The following is a 17,118-nucleotide window of genomic DNA, read 5'->3' as shown; positions in this document are numbered from 1 at the left end:
CAGGAGTTTGAGGTTGCTGTGAGCTAGGCTGACGCCATGGCACTCACTCTAGCCCGGGCAACAAAGCAAGACTCTGTCTCAAAAAAAAAAAAAAAAAGAACAAAGAATGGGCAGAGAGCTGGACTTCTTGTTAGGGTCTCTGTCCAATGGGACCCTTTTCCTTTCCACTGCTTCCAACTCAGATAAGCTTAAGCCAAAAAATAAATGGGTTGGCTTACATAACTAGAAAATGTAGTTAACTTCAGGCATGGCTAGATCCAGGTGCTCAAAGTTGTCAGGTCTCTGATTCTCTCTCATGTATCTATACTGCTTGTCTCTGCTTGATTCTGTTCTTCCTGAAGCCTCTTTCCTGTAAAAAGATGACTGCCCAAAACTTACATTCACCCTCCCTTAGCAACCTCAGTATAAACAAACATCTCTCCCCCAACATTCATAAGAAAACCCCAGGGAAGACTCTGGTCCTGCAAGGATCATCTGCCCACTCTCTGGACCAATCACTGTGACTAGGCTGTGTGTTGTGTGGTGCCGTGTTGGCTTGGCCCAGACCGCTGCCCCCTTTCCTGTGTTCAGCAAAGGGAGGCACCATGATTGACCACCACAGGAATGGAATGTGGAGGGGTTGGTTCTCTCAGGGAAGGGTGCTGGATGACAAAAATAACATGTCCACTATTGTGTCTAATGCTGACTTTCCAACACTAGACTTGAACCATATGTCTGGTCTCTGCTGCATCCCAGAGCCCAGCAGAGAAATGGCCGCACTGTAGACTCCTAATAAATGTTTGTCAAGTGATGAGTGAACCTCCTTCTCTGTGGACCTTAGTTCTCCTCTTCTGTTGAATGGGGATGATAATATGTCCACTTACTGCAGAAGGTTGAGGTGTGGCTCAGTAAGGTCGTGGAGTGGACAGGCTTGGTCAGGCACGATACTCCAAATGTCAGGGATAAGGAGAAACCCGCCAGTGCCACCACGTGTTGCTGACCAGGAGGGTTGGGCCACCCTAGGGAAAGCTAGGAGTTATTCTGTTGCTCTGTTTCCCCTTGTCCCTTGCCCCCATCTCAGGGGGCCCAACTTCCCACCATAACTGCTTCCTCCATCATACCTGGGTTTTGTCCACCCAGAAAACAGGTTCTATAACAGGACGTTTTCTCAATGTTGCCCTGCCTGGCTGAGAAAGGAGGGAATGGTGCTGAGGAACATTCTAGGCCCACTCTTTCTTCCTCCCTGGAGATTTCCTTCCTAGCATTGATTTAGCAAACTCCATATCTTGCCTGCTAATTGGTAGGTAGGAGCAGAGCAGGAGTGTAGATACACCCCAAATAAAGTCAGCTCATGCGCTTGGGAGGGGTGGCCTAATATATGGAGATGCCGTTTCTCCCTCGATTAACCCATAACTGCACTGTAATCTCAATACAAATCCCAGCTTTATAAACTTACTCTTAAATATGTGAGGAATTTGGCTGTTTCTGAAGAGACCAAGAAAAAAAAAAGTATGTGAGAAGGAGTAAAGGTCCACAGATGACTAAGTAAAAGGAGCGTGGGGAGGAAGCTTGCTCTTCTGGGTGCTGACGTACTATAAAGACATTTTTGTCGTTTGTAAGCAGTGTGACAATAGTGAAGGAGTAGACAACTTGCTGGGACAGCATGGAGAGTTGCAAGGTGGATCCCTGGCTGTAGGGGAGCTTCTTATACCATAAAAGGTGCATCACTCGCCAGTGAGAAAGAGTTGTTCTTGTTGGGAAAACACTGATTTACTATATGAAGAAAAATAATGTAATCCCATCCAAGATGGTGCATCAGAGAGTCAGTGTGAACAGTCAAAGTATAGCATCGATAGAAAAAAAACACATAGGGCAACATCTTTGAGACCCAGAGGGAGGAAAACATTTCTTATACAAAATTTCAAAGCACAAGGTAAAAAAAAAGGGGGGGGGGATTAATTATGTTAAAATTAAAGATATCACATCCAAATGACACATGATAAAATGAGAGAAGATATGTGTAAAGTCTAAAATTGACAAGATTAGTAGTCAATATACAAGGAACTTCTGCAAATTAACAAGAAAAATTTGGGGAAGAAGAAAACCCAAAAGACAAGATGCATATGAGAAGGTGGTCAAAATCGTTAGTAGAGAAATGTGAATTATAACAATAAGATGCATGAGCAAACATTTCTCCAAAGAAGATATACAAATGGCCAATAAGCACAAGAAAAGATGTTCAGTGTCACTAATCACAAGGGAAATGCAAATTAAAGCCACAGTGAGATATCACCACATACCCACTAGGATGGCTACTATCAAGAAAATACCAAGTATTGGTGAAGATGTGGAGAAATTAGACCCTGTGCACTCTTGGTGAGTATGTAAAATGGTACAGCCACTGTGGAAAAAAATGTAGTGGTTCCTCAAAAAATTAAAAATAGAATTACCATATGATCAAGAAATTCTCCTTCTGAGTATATACCCAAAAGGATTGAAAGCAGTGTGTCAGAGAGGTTTTGTATACCCAAGTTCATAGCAGCGGCATTCACAATAGCCAAAAGGTAGAAGCAACTGTCGTATTCATAGATGAATGAATGGGTAAACAAAATGTGGTATATACATACAATGGAATATTATTCAGTCTTAAAAAGGGAACAAATTCTGACACATGATACAACCTGGATGAACCTTGAGGACATCACACCAAGTGAAATAAGCTGGTCACACAAAGACCAATACTGTATGATTCTACTTATATGAGATACCTAGAATAATCAAGTTCATAGAAACAGAATAGAAAGTTTGCAAGGGGCTGGGGCAAAGGGGGCATAGGAAGTTAGTGTTTAATGGGTACGGTATTTCAATTTTGCAAAATGAAAAGAGTTCTTGAGATGGATGGTGGTGATGGTTGTACAACAATGTGAAACATTTATTGCTACTGAGCTGCTGTCCACTTAACAATGGTTAAGGTGATAAATTTTATGTTATGTGTATTTTACCACAATTAAAAAACAACGATAAGATATCCCCTTACATCTACATGGTAGGCATAATTCTAAGATGAGCCCCAATGCACAATCCCTTCTATAATCCTCTCCCCTTGCGTGTGGGCGGGACCTGTAATATGGCAAAGGTGATGGTTATGCCATATGAAAAGGTGAAAGCAATTTGCTGATGTGATTAAAGCCCCGGATCAGTTGACTTTAAGTTAATCAAAAGGGAGAGCATCCTGCATGGGTCAAACCTGGTCAGGTGAGCCCTTTGGAAAAGGATGTAAAGGTCAGAGACTATCCTGCTCACCTTGAAGAAGCCAGTCGCCTTGAATCCTACGGCCACTCAGAATGTATTCTGCCAGCATTCAGGCGCTCAAATAATGTCCTCAAGATGTCCTTTGATGGCTTTCCAAATGCTTTTTTCTGTGTAGGTTTCATTCTTAGGCTGACTCCCTTGGGTGGCAAAGATGGTCCCAGCAATGCCAGGTGTATACTTCCCAGCTAACAGACCAGAGGCGTGGTCATCCCTTTCCCAAGGTTTCCACAAAAGCCCTGAGGCTGACCCTCTTTGGCCCAGAAAGAGTCACGTGCCTGAACTAATCCCGGATGGCCACACCCGGGCTACATAATCACCTGAGGACGGTGAGGGAGTCGCTCGTAGGGACGGCCCAGCAACATGAAGGGGGCATCCCAGGAAACAAAGCTGGAAAAGCAGTAAGTGAAGTTCCTTCGCTGCTTAGCGGAGGCGTGGTAGTCCCTGGGGATAGCAGGGACCATTGCTATCTCACTCAACTTGGCAGCTAGTGGGGGGGCGGGGAGGGGGACTTGGGACTTCAAACATTTCCTCCTAGAAAGAAAATGCCTCCCTCTAGTCCCTTCTCACTGCCGAAGAGTCCCTTTCCCAGACAGCAGGGAGGCTGGAGGGCTGTGTTTCCAATACAAATGACTGGGGGGAGGGCCCCCGTGGGGGCCTGGGTCATTGCAAGAGAGGGCTCATGTGGGAACAAATCTATATAATCAGCTGCCAGAAAAGTACTCAACTGGCCTGTATTCATCCTGAGCCAGTTGAGCAGTGGAGCTGCAGCCAGCAGCGGGAGATAGAATGGTCACACTCCCTCCACAAAAGCCCATTCTGGCCTAGCCCCAGGGCCTGGGGCTTCCCCAGCACTTAACTGCCAGTCTTTCTGCCCCACCCACATGGCAGGTGAGCAGCTGGTGAGTGGCTGCTGGTGTTGTCTCCAGTTGTCTCCGGGGGACACTGCGGGGAGGTTGGGCTGGACTGTGGGGGAGGGTAGTGCAGGTTCTGAGGGTCGGGGAATGGGTTTCCTTTATGCAGCCCCTCCACCTCCCCCAAATTACTCTGCCCACTGCCTGGGGTTTTGAACACAGTCCTCAGCCTCTTTATGGCTGTGGCGGGCAGAGTGGTTATGTAAGGAGCAGCCAGCCACACGAGGTTGAGCTCCAACTGTGTGCGCAAAGAACAAGTAGTGTTGCTTTTCCCCAGAGCGGGGCTGCTCGGTGCTGGTCTGCACCTGCCTCTGGAGCAAGGAATCAAGCAGAGGGAGATGCATGGATTCCTTAGATTGCTTTCAGCTGCAAGAAACAGAAGGCCAAACTCAAAGGGGCATCAACAAAAAGATGTGTCTCCTGTACCAATCAGCTGGGGGCTGGTTAGTTCAGTCCTGCGGTGACATCAACAGGGTCCTAGGTTCCTTCCACCTTTCCATGCTACCCTCCTCAGTGGGCCAGCTCTGTTCTCAGGTTGCTTTCCTCATGATCACAAGCTGGCTACCACAGTTCCAGGTATCACATCCAGATATAAGAGCACTAAGAAGAGGAGACTACCTCTTCCTGGACACATCTTTTTAGGACAGAGAGAACTTTTCCCAGAACTCCCCCTAGCAGCTTTTCTGTAATGTCTCACTGGCCAGAATGGTATCACACATCCATCTTAGACAGTATCTGGAAGGGGGGACAAGAGAACTGTGACCGGCCTGAGGGGCATGGACTACCCCAATGGCACAGGATTCTGATGCTCCAGCAGGTGTCCCAGCAGCATCTTCTGCACCAGGAGGCAAAGGACCTTCCCACTCGGAGATTGGTGGAGAGGGAATTGGGGTTTTAGTCCCACTCTCTCCACCTGTCACTGTCTGACCCTGGACAAATCAGGTCCCTCCCCCATCAGTCACCCACCCAGCAGGTGTTCTCCCTTTATGCCTTGCCAACACCGCCCTGGTTTGACTTGATGGCAGTGTGCCCAGCCAGGGCATGGATCCTAACTGTGTAAAGTTGTGGCAACCCCTATGTCCTTCGTTAAATAACTTGCCTGGGCCGCTTCCACTGCAACTAGGGGTAACCATGTGACCAATTCTCAAGCAATGAGAAAGAAGGGCGACTCCTCTGGGGTCCTTCTGGGAAAGATTTTCCTCTATAAGGAAAGCCCACTCCCCTTTTCTCCCCTCTGTACCTCGCATTTCTTTCCAGTTTTATTCACCATTAAGTGAGGGTGTGATGTTTGGAGCTATGGCAGCCATCTTGCAACAATGGGGAAAATACCAAGAAAATCTAAGACTTGTCAACCCCATACTTTGACTTTATTGGACTATGAGACAATCCTGGGACCACATGGATTTGTTATATGAGTAAAATAAACTGTTCAATTAAGCCTCCATTAGTTGAGTTTTCTTTACTTGCAGCTGAACATACCCTGACACAAAGCTCAGTTTCTTCATCAGTAAAGTGGCAAGAAAGATTCCAGTGGTGGCCATCCTCCTTCAGGCTCTTGTCCTGTGTCACAAGAAAATCCTCCTAGAATTCACCCACCAGGGCACTGAGGAAGACCGGGTTCCTCCCGACCTTTCATCTGTCCTTGCAAACATGAGAGGAAGCTGGACCCTGGGCAGAGATCAGAGAGTCCCTGAGCCCTTCCCCTTCTCACCAGAAAACTCCATTCATGACCAACATTCCCTAACGACAGAGGTGAGGATCAGTTGCAATTGCAAATAACAAAAACACAGAAATCTGACAGCAGTGTCTTAAGCAAAGAGGGCTTGGGTTTTTTTGTTTGGTTTTGTTTTTTTTTCCCTGAAGTAATGACAAAATCCAGAGGTCAGGAGGCCCAGGCTGGGTGAGGCTAGCAGGGACCAAGGTCCTTCCAGCTCCTTATTTTGCATCCTCAGCAAGTGCCTTCGTCCTCAGGGTCACAAGGTGGCTGATGCACCCACAGGCAAAGTGTTGTGCCCCGGGGAGGAAGAAGGGAAGGGGCAGAGCAGTAGCTGTCCTGGGAGCCCCTGAGAGGATGCCTGTCATCTGTTGCACTGGGTTGTGTAGCCACCTCTGGCTTAGAGGAAGAGGAAGGGGAGAGTGGCTGTTGGCCAGACAGCTAGCTGTGTGGGTCACCCGGTGTGGAGTCAGGAGACCTGGGACTCCTGCTGCCTTCTGTAACCCTGGGCAGCTCGGGTCATGCCTCCAGCCCCAGCAGCCTCATCTGGCTGGCACAGAGGGGAAAAGGACCACCTCCAGGAGGGAGGGCCCCCAAAGGCCAGGGTGTTGGCTTGGCCTTCTCCTCCATTTGGGGTAGGGGGATCTAGGACAGGTGTGAGATTGGGAAGGATAGCTTATTAAAGTCTCTTTTGATTTCAAGTGATAAAAATTCATTCAATTTGTCTACAGGGAAAAAGGAGGTGGGTGGAGATCGATTTATTTCAGACCCAATGGGCAAGGGGATCAGTCAGACCTCAGGAAGGACTGGCCCTCACACCAGACAGACTCACAGACAGAAGCAGCTGCTCCCTCTGGCTTCCCTGGCCTCAGGGTTGGCCACTTCTGCTTTCCTCCCCACACTCACCATACCTTCTTTCCCTCTGGGTAAAAGGGGGCTTTCTCAGCCCCATAGCTCCCAAGTTTCCACAGACAATGGACTGCCAGCATCCCTGAATTCCTATTTCAGATTCCCGGGAGAGAGTAACCGGCGGCCCAGCACTCATCCTGGTGTCTGTCTCTTGGCCAATCAATTCATGGCATTAGAGCAGTTCCCAGAAAAGTGGGGTTAGCTGAGCACACTGGTGACCAGCACACCTCAGCACTGACTCCAGGGAGGGAGAGAAGCAGAGGCAGCAAGGTCCTCTTTGGGATCTGGGGAAGGGGGTGTCCTCCGTGGAGGACCTGTGCCTCAGGGACCCATGGGAAGGGGTGGCTGGTTGAGGACAGGCTTTAGACATTCTTATGTGTCCTGATCAAATGCAACTATAACCTCACTCTGTGTCACCCCAAATCTTTATTTTGTAAATTACATAACATCCAATTCAAATTGCTTGGCTAATGAAGGGAATTTGTGGATTCACATAACTGAAAAGTCAGAGCCAGAGAGGGATTCAGGCATGGTTTGATCCAGAGGTTCAAGATGACACTATTTATTCGCAATATTTTCTGTGTAAGTTTCATTTTATTTCTATTTCCATTTCTCCACAAGTCATTCATTTTTATTTCTCTGTAAGACAGTTTCATTCCAGGCTGGCTTTCCCCTTGTAGCAAAAATGGCTGCTTTATTTCAGTATTTCAGTGAAGTCCTGAGACTTGCTCTGATTGGCCTGGCTTTTGTCACATGCTCCCTTCTGAACAAATCAATTCCAGTGTGTGTAAGGGTGGAGGGGAAGGCAGTTTGCTGATTGGCTCAGTCAAGTCACATGCTCCCATCTCCCCACCCCCTTCAAGGGTGGAATCACCTTCCTTGGGGTCATATGACCCCCAAACATATCTCAAGGGCCTATAGGGAAGGAGAGGGAGAAAATGAAGTAAGTGTCCTCACACAGTCATCTCCGAGATCTGGCCAGTTCGAAAGAACAAGAAAATAGATGTCTGGGGTACTGACATGTGGGAAGCAGGAGGATGGCTCCCAAAGATGTGTCTGTCCTAACTCCTGGAACGCATGGATATGTTAGGTTACATGGACAGGGGGAATTAAGGTTGCTAATTGGCTAACCTTAAAATAAGGAGATTATCCTGAATTATTCAGGTGGGCTCAGTGTAATCACAAGAGTCCTTTAAATGTGGAAGAGGAAGTAAGAGAGTCAGTGTCAAAGGTTGCAGTGTGAGAAAAGACTCACCCACCATTGCGGGCTTTGCAGATGGAAGGGGCCGGCCGTGAGGCAGCTCAGGGAAGCATGGAAACAGATTCTCCTCTGTGGCCTCCAGGAAGGAACACAGCCCTGGGGATGCCCTGATTAGAGCCCAGTGACACCCATGTCAGACTCTGACATCCAGAACTATAAAATAATAAATGCGGGCCAGGCACGGTGGCTCACACCTATAATCCTAGCACTCTGGGAGGCCAAGGCAGGAGGATTGCTTGAGCCCAGGAGTTTGAGATTGCAGTAAGCTATGACGATGCCACAGCACTCTAGCCCAAGTGACAGAGCAAGGCTCTGTCTCAAAATAATAATATTAATAATAAATGTGGGTTCTTTTGAGCCACTGAGTTAGTGGTAATTTGTTATGGCAACAATAAGAAACAAATACATGGTAGGCTGGGCGCGGTGGCTCACACCTATAATCCTGGCACTCTGGGAGGCTGAGGCAGGAGGATCGCTTGAGCTCAGGAGTTCGAGACCAGCCTGAGCAAGAGCAAAACCCACCTGTCTCTAAAAAGAAAAAAAGAAACAAATAGATGGCATCTCAAGGGCAGGGGTCCCTGTCACGGGAGTGATTGAGAGGGGTCCAGTGCAGCAATGTGCAATAGAAATACAACGTGCACTGCATTTGTAATCTCAAGTCGGTAGTAGCCACATTAAGAAAGTAAAAAGAACAAGTAAAATTAATTTCAATAATATATTGAACCCAATATATTAAAAATACTATCATTTCAACGTGTAATCAATATAAAAAATATAAATGAGGTACTTTACATCTTTTCTTCATCCCAGTCTTCAGAATCCAGCGTGTATTTTACGTTCATAGGACATCTCAATTTTCCTGACCTCATTTCAAATGCTCGTTAACCACATGTGGTCAGTGGCTGTTGCCCTGGACGGACGATGCCTCTGGCTGTAAGGGGGGCAGCTGCTGGCATTAACCAGAACAAGGGTTCATTTGTGACAGAGACAAGAGAAAGCACCATGCTGATCTGCGAGGGATCCTCAAAGGACATGAGGTCACCTCTGATTGTGTTTGGGTGTCTCAAAGCCCAAAGCTGTGAGCTCAGCCGTAGTGGGCAGGAAGGGCCCTGGGAAGAGGGGTTAAGGCTGCCAGCTTTGTAGGGGAAGTGGCATCTGCTGGGTTTGAGGGGGCAAGAGGCCAAATGGGATACAAACAGGCTAGGAAGGAAATGTTTTAAACCTATGCCTGGAACATTCTGCCTCTAAAGAATCGGGTGAGCTCGCTCAGAGCAGGGAGCCAACTACAGAGGGTGAAAGGGCTTCATATTTGGAAAGTGAATAGAAATCGGTTGCTTGGGCTTCGGGCGCAGAGCATCAGAAACTCCAGGAGAAATGAGATCAGCTAAAAAGAAAAAAAAAGGTTTGATGTTGTAGACCAAACAAGAACAGTGGGGAGCAGGCCAGAAAAAGAGGGCAGGAGAACAGTGAGCCACTTCCACAGCTTGTTCCTGACGGAGGGTAGTGGGGCTGGGAAACAGGCCGGAGGTTTATGATGCAAAGGCCGTGCGGTAAGGGTGTGGCCAGGAGAGGAGGCAAAGTTGGGGGCTGCTACTAGACAGAGCGGGCAGAGGGAAAGTTTGTGCTGCTGGGGGTCACAAGAGTCACTTATGGCCTGGGACCTTCAAGAACCAAGAGAAGCCCTCCCAGAGCCTAGCAACGCTGGGAGAAGCAACGCCTGGAGTCCAGACAGCCCTTCCTAGGAGAGGATGGGGGGAGCAGCCCTTAGCCTCTCTCCCCACACTGGGGACAGAAGAGAGCTGGGAAAGCCTCCCCTAGGAGGGCACAGCCCAGGCCTCCAGCATCCCATGGACCTTGCCCATCCCCATGTGGGCTCAACCCTGAATCTCTTTGCTCAGCATCATAAAAGTCCCACCTGCTAGCAGCAGCAATCAGATGTCCCTGGCCTTGGACCTTGGCCCATGAGTACTGGGGCAACAATCCTGTCATTTGGAAGATGTGTGGGGTCCAGGGGCTGGGAGTAACCTTCAGCCAACTTCTGTGTCATCTCACATAACCCTACAATAATCATTCAAGGTATCATTCTTAACCAATTATAGATGAGGAAACAGAGGCTCAGGGAGGTGAGGGTGCCCTTATGTAATAGTCAGGGTAGGCTTGGTTATGCTACTGTAACAAACAGCTCTAAAAATCTCATAGCTTAGCACAATAGTTTACTTCTCACTCCCACTATATGTCTCAGGGGGCTGCCAGAGAGGTCTGCTCCATGCAGGTCACTCAGGGAATCAGGTTGATTAAGATTCTGGAACAGTGGGCCAGGCGCAGTGGCTCACACCTATAATCCTAGCACTCTGGGAGGCCCAGACGTGAGGATCGTTTGAGCTCAGGAGTTCAAGACCAGCCTGAGCAAAAGCGAGACCCCGTCTCTACTAAAAATAGAAAGAAATTAGCTGGACAACTAAAAATATATATATATAAAAATTAGCCGGGCATGGTGGCTCATGCCTGTAGTCCCAGCTACTCGGGAGGCTGAGGCAGTAGGATTGCTTGAGCCCAGGAGTTTGAGGTTGCTGTGAGCTAGGTTGACGCCACAGCACTCTAGCCAGGGCAACAGAGTGAGACTCTGTCTCAAAAAAAGAAAGAAAAACAGATTCTGGAACAGTGGACTCCACAAACTCCCTGACCAAGGAAGACAGATGGAGGTGCACACCGGCTTCTTTAGGCTTGGTGTGACCCTGCCTAACTAGGAAGGAGCTGAGAAGTCTGGAGGAGCAGCTGGGCTGTCTGCTGAGACCCACCCACTTAGGAAGTAGGAGCAAGACTTAACTCAGGAGTGTCTAATGTTGAAGTCCTTGCTGTCACCCCCACATTATGCAGCTTTCTCCCAAACAACCTTGAAAACTTATGAGCTGGATGGCGACGCGCAGACTCCAGGGGTGTCAACCCCATGACACCCAGATAGTCTCACACACTGCCTCCTTAGCCCAGCCCCAGGCAAAGAGGGCTCTGCAAACCAAGGGCCCCATCAGGCTAGGGGACAGTCCGATTACACTACTCCCTCCCGTCAGGGCCTGCGTCCCCCACTTCCAGCCTGTACGCTGTGTCCCCACTGAGTCTCAGCACCCTCACTTGCCCTCAGGCTCCCGGGCACGAAGATTCCTTTTCAATGCTGTGGAATCCGGAGCCCCAGTCCTCACTGGCAGCAGCCTTGCTAACAGCCTTGCTAATCCGTTAATTATCTGCTTCTAGCAGAGAAGCCTGTTAATTGAAAACTCAGCCCCCTCCTTTAATTGCCTGCCTGCCTCTGGCTGTCTTCGCTGCCTCCCGGTTCTCTCCACGTGCCAGAGCCCTTGGTTCTCTGCCTTTGAGTTCCTGATTTCTTCCTGGTCAACAAAGGAAGTTTGTTGCCACCTTCTGCAGAGGTGGTTATTAGGGCTGCTAAGGCCCCCAGTGTGAGAATCGGGAGTTACACCCCCTACCTGCAGGTGACTCCTCACTCCTGCCTGCTCTACTGTGGGAGGCAGGAAGGCTTTTAAGGCAATTTGCCCCAGGAATTAAGGGGGAGGCACCAGGCCGGTGGGAGGACTTAACAGGGGAACAGATTTCACTGCAACCAAAGGCCGCACTCCTCCTGGTCGGGTGGGGCGGGCCAGGGAGGCAGAGGGGCTGGCTGCCTAGAGGGGCCCCTGGGAACCTCAGCAGTGGCTGTGCCATGGGCCTGGAAGTTTCCACCCTGAGCCTCAGCCCTGTCTGGAGGATTTTCTGACCTCAGTCCTCTGAGTCTGGAGACACAAGGGCTCAAGGTGGCCCTGACCTCTTTCACCACTTCCCTCCCTGACATGTCACCAGCTTGGCCAGGCACAGGTAGAATTTTGGCAGTGTCAACAATCTGATGAGTGAAAAAAGCAAATTTCAGAAAAATGGGTACAATATGATCCCACTGTTCTAATAAAACTCTGAGTGTGGCATACATACATGTTTATAATACATGTTTGAAAGGTCTGATACAATGCCCACCAAACTCCTGAGAGTAATGACTTTTGGAGAGTGGGATTGGGAAAGAGAGAAGGTACGACTTACAATTTATCGTGACTGTTTGAATTAGTTTTCAAGGAAAGGGAGCAAATGAACATTTGTCCTCAATGGCTCTATGACCTTGGACAAGTCACTTGAGCTTCAGCTGCCTCGTCTGTAAAGTGGGGGCTTTTCCTGAATCCCCTGTTATTCTGTGTCAAGACTCTCAGTTGAAAACAACCTAAACTGACCCAAGCCTCTATGCTAAAAAGAGGGAGTGTTCACAGAAGGACACAGGGGGGTTTTATGCATCCAGATCTTAGGCAGCAAATAGAATCCTGGGGGGGGTCTCCGCATGTCTCCTTGCTGTGTGCCCGCTTCCTCTCTCTCTTTGGAAAATGATTTCTCTGCTTCCACATTCCCATGGTGGAAAACACAGCAGCCAGGTTTTCATCTTCTGGGCCCAGCCCACTGGAGAGGCTACGTCCTAGTTCTCCAGTCCTCGGCAAGGATCTTATTGGCCATCCTGGTGACCGTTTTAGTCCGGATAGGCTGGGCTACGTTGTAATAGCAAGCAACCTCCAAACCTCAGTGGCTTAGGACAGTAAAGTTTATTTCTTGCATGTGCAACACGTCCACTGTGAGTCAGCAGCAGGGCTCTGTGCGTCACAGTCACCTAGTGACCCAGTTTGATGGAGACTTCATCTCTACAGGCATGTCCAGGATCTCGGAAACAAGGAGAGGGAATGTGGTGGGCCACTCATGGGCTCTCAGAGCTCCCGCCTGAAAGTGACCTCCCACGTCAGTTCCATTCACGTTTTGTTGGTCAAAGCAAGTCACATGGCCACGCCTGAGTTGAAGTGGATGGAGAAGTCCACCCTATGATGGGCCTGGCATGAAGACTTGAACATCTGTGAGCAGCCCCAGTGACTGCCGTCACAACGCGTCACCGGGAGGCCCCGCCTGCTCCCCTTCCACCCAGCCCGGCACTGCAGGGATTCCCACTGTGTAAACGATACACTGCCAGGAAGGCGGAAGAGAGTTCATGGGAAGGTTCGGTTTCTACCTATCGCTGGCTGGCTCCTTTTCTGTGGCCAAAAAAATAGCATAATAATAATAATTGTGGTGGAGAGCTGGGAGTCCAGCAGGTTCCTAGAGACTCCCTGTGAATCCCAGAGAATTCAAATCCACTCCCGGGCCTTGGGGTCCCAGTATGGCAGCCTTCTCCCCAGTTCAACCCTTCCCTCCTCCAGCATGAGAGACACGCTTTTGAAGGTGAAGGCCAGGTGGGAGTGAGGCGTGAGTGGGAGACCTGTGACAAATTCTGCCCAAACATAAACTGCAGCCCCTGTCTGCTTTGGGGGCCCCTTCCTGGCTTTACCTTCAGAGATGTCACCTTCATCTGGTCATTTAGGAGGAGTGTCAGGAAGATGTGGATCCAGAGACGTAGGTTCAAGCTGTGTCTCTTTCACCAACTGGCTGGCTCTGTGACCTAGGCAGGTCAGTTAAGCCCTCAGAGCCTCGGTTTCCTCATCTGCTAACTGGGTTGATTACTGCTGCCCACCTGCTGGCCTCTCTCGATTCTCATGAGGACTGGCTGCTATGCAGAGTGTCAACGACACTGGGCAAACATAAAAGCTTGTCTTTGTGTTATCATGGCCTTCCTGCGATCCCACTGGGAGCTGGCCCTGCCCGCCTCGCTCCTGCCCCTGGGAATGGCCCACCTTGTCTCCTGCCTCCCACCCAGACATGAAGTAGTCAGTCTTCCAGCTCTGAAGAACTCATCTCTGAGATTTTAGACAGAATAATTTCCTCTCCCTCTCCCTCCTGCCTGTCCGGGAAAAATCATACAACCCACACAGTCCCCCCCACGTGTACCCACACGCTCCCACAGCCATTGTCTCCCACATCAGCCAGCAGGAAAGCAGAACGAGGCACGGGAGGAGGAGGGGAAGCTGCAGGAAGAGGGGCTGACACCACCCCCAACCGGAGGGGCTCCTAGTGCCAGGCCAAGGCTGACATCGACATTGGGATCCTCCTGGACTAGTCCCCCCATCCTCCAAACCTGGGTTCCAGCCTGTGTCCGGCCAGCCACACTCGGCCCACCCTACCAAAACCTTGACTGGCTGCTGCCGGAACCACACCAGGCAGCAGGATAATGAGTGTCAGCCGCGGATGGCGGCAGGGCTGGGTCCCACAGCCTGCTGATGGCAAAGACTGGATGAGAACTCCCATGTCCTGGGCTCTTTCTGCTCTGCTTCCCAGAATCCTGCCAGTAGAGGCCTGGAAGCCAGAGGCCAGGGAGGCAGGCACAAAGCGAGCCTGCTACAGGAGAGAGCCCAAGGGACAAGAGCAGCCCCAACTCCTCCCTCCTAGCGCTGGCCACCCCCACGCTGCCTGGCACCGCCCAGCTCTGCCTGTCACTGCTTGGGCTGGGGCTTAGCCAGCCCTTGGAAACAGCAGGCCCTCCTTCCCCAGCACTGCCCTTCACCACGCACTGCTCCATGGTAGGGTAAAGCCTTGAGGTGCCCGTAAAATGCAGGCATCCTCTGAGCAGGTGACATCCCAGACTGTGAATGGGTCTCCCTAGGACAGGAAGGTTTCCCTAGGGAGGGGACACACCGACCACCCTGCCCTCCAGTAGGAGCCATGTTCTGGGAGAGACACAGAGGGCCCAATGTGGACATCTCTCCCTCCACTATCCAGGCCCGCAGGTCTTGGGACTGAGGAAGTGAGGGGCAGAGGCAGGGACAGGGGCCAAAGGCAGAGAGGTCTCGGACCCATTTGCTACAGTGATAAAGACCTCTTGCTCAGCAACTAGTTTCTGCAGCTGTTTCTCCCCAGAAACCATCTTCCGCCCAAGGTGAGGCCCGGTGGAATAGGCCGGCACTGGGCCTTCCCCTGAACACACCTGCCCACCTCCACCGGGTGGATACTGCCCCTGCAGAGACCGGGGCAGAGGCTTCCCCGGAAGGTGCGGCTCCAGGACAGGAGAGCCATCCCAGAGAAGGCAGGGGTCTGGGAGAGGCAGTGGCCTTCCTGCACTCCCAGAACAGGGCTCCTGGCTCCAGGGACTTGGGGGCACGCTCATCTCCACCGTTCCCACAGCTACCCCTCCTGCCCGTCTCCAGCCTCCCATGCCCCCTCCAGATCCCTCGCTAACGTGCTGCCCTGTGTGCCTGTAGGAGCCAGAGAGAGCTTTCTGGGCAGCGGGCTAGCCTCAGACGCCAAAAGGAAGGGACTTTTGAGCGCGTTTATGCAGCGCTAGACCTCAGGGAGAACAGGGCCAGCCTGGGGCTGAGAATTAGGCAGTCCCACTGCATCCAGAGCCATAAACATGCCGTGCCCTATGACCCGCTAATCCCACTGTTTGGAATTCCTCCCGAAGACATAATTGCAAAGGGAAAAATAGCTATAAGTGCACAGCTGTTTATAGTAACATTATTTATAATAGTGAAAATGTGGAATCAGCCAAAATGCTCTGCAAGTTGGGGGAGGGGAGATGGTATGTCAATAAGGCAGAATATTTATTACACAGCCAAGAAAAATTATCAACTTGGAAACTTCTTCACAAACTAATGTTAAGAGATGTGAGAACACAAACTTGTACATGTTTATTTAGGGAGCAGACGAAAACCGAACCCCGTCTGGGCCACAAAACTGCTCTAGGTGCCAGAGAAACCCCTGTAAATAGGACCAAGACCCTGCTGTCATGGAGGGAACATTCCAGAGCTCAGCCTCACGGTGAATGATGAATCAAAACTGCAGGTAAATACTTCCCCAAGGCAGGGAGATGACAGAGCAGAGTTTTCTGTCCCGCAGCTGCCTCCTGCTGCCCACTGAGGGGTCCATCCTGCCTGGGCTGGGGGGTCACCTGGGAATGAAGTCAGGGGCATTGAGAGGCAATGAGGCACCCGGCCAAGGGCAGTGGGCCCTGGCAGACCAAAGGGTCTTCTCCCCACAGGAGGAAATTTGTCAGGCTGCTTTGGGGAAGCCCATGAACCTTTGGGGGGTTTGGATGAACCAGGGGAGGAGCAGCTCCCCAGAGAGTGAGTTGCGTGTTCTACTAACCTAGCCAGTGGGCTCAGGAGTGACTGTGCCTGAGGAGCTGGGGGGGTCCATCCTGCCCCCAGCACAACCAGATCTGCAAGTAGGAGATGTCCTATGGTGGCCTGGGGAGCCACGGGGTCAGAGGGAGGGGCCCTTCCCACTGTCCTAGAACCTGGAGGGAGCTCCCTGGGGTTGGGGAGCCGAGGCACGAAATCACAGGGGGCCTCCCAGGGCCAGGGCCCTGCATGGAGCTGCAGGCTGTGGCCAGGGCTAGGGAGCAGGGAGGCCCCTCTGCCCCAGGCAGCGGAGAGACTCCCAGCTCTGGGCCCGTGGGAGGCACCAGGCAAACAGAGGAGTCAGCAAGCTAAACATGCTATTAGCAGCGATGGAGAAGTGACGATTATCTGCACAGCTGTCAGAAGCATCTCCCTGCCCCCTCGCATCATCCTGGGGAGGGGCCACCACTCGTCTGCCTTCGCAGAGATGCCCTGAGCTGGGAAAGAGAGGCCAGGAGGCTGGAGGTTCCGTTTTCTGTGCCACCACTCTGTCACCCTCTGGCCCAGCCTTAGCCCCAGGGATCTGACCCTTTATCTAGCGACAGGGACCTGGAAGTGAGGCCTACCTTTTCACCTGCCCCGTAGGGATAAAAGGAACACCACCTCACGGGGTTGTCGGGAAGCTCCAATGAGGTATTTTGTCTGAAAGCACCTTGCAAATGGTAAAGGACTACAAGTCGCTGCTGTTACAATTCTTCCATCAAAAATCTCATCTTCAGGGGCTTTCTGTTTCATTCACACAGAATGAAATCGAGGCTCAGAAGGTTACATAGTTTGACCCAAGTCGCACAGCTGCAGACAGAAGTAGATGTCGGTTTCCAGTGCTGGGGCCAGGAGGAGGCTCTGCAGGATGCAGCCCCCATGCTGTAAGAGGGGACTTACATGAGGCCCCAAAACTGGGGGTGACTAGCC

The sequence above is a fragment of the Propithecus coquereli genome, unplaced genomic scaffold (assembly GCF_000956105.1).
Source record: "Propithecus coquereli isolate 6110/MARCELLA unplaced genomic scaffold, Pcoq_1.0 Scaffold171, whole genome shotgun sequence".
NCBI classification, from domain to species: Eukaryota; Metazoa; Chordata; class Mammalia; order Primates; family Indriidae; genus Propithecus; species Propithecus coquereli.
Note: the sequence above shows the minus strand (reverse complement) of the source record.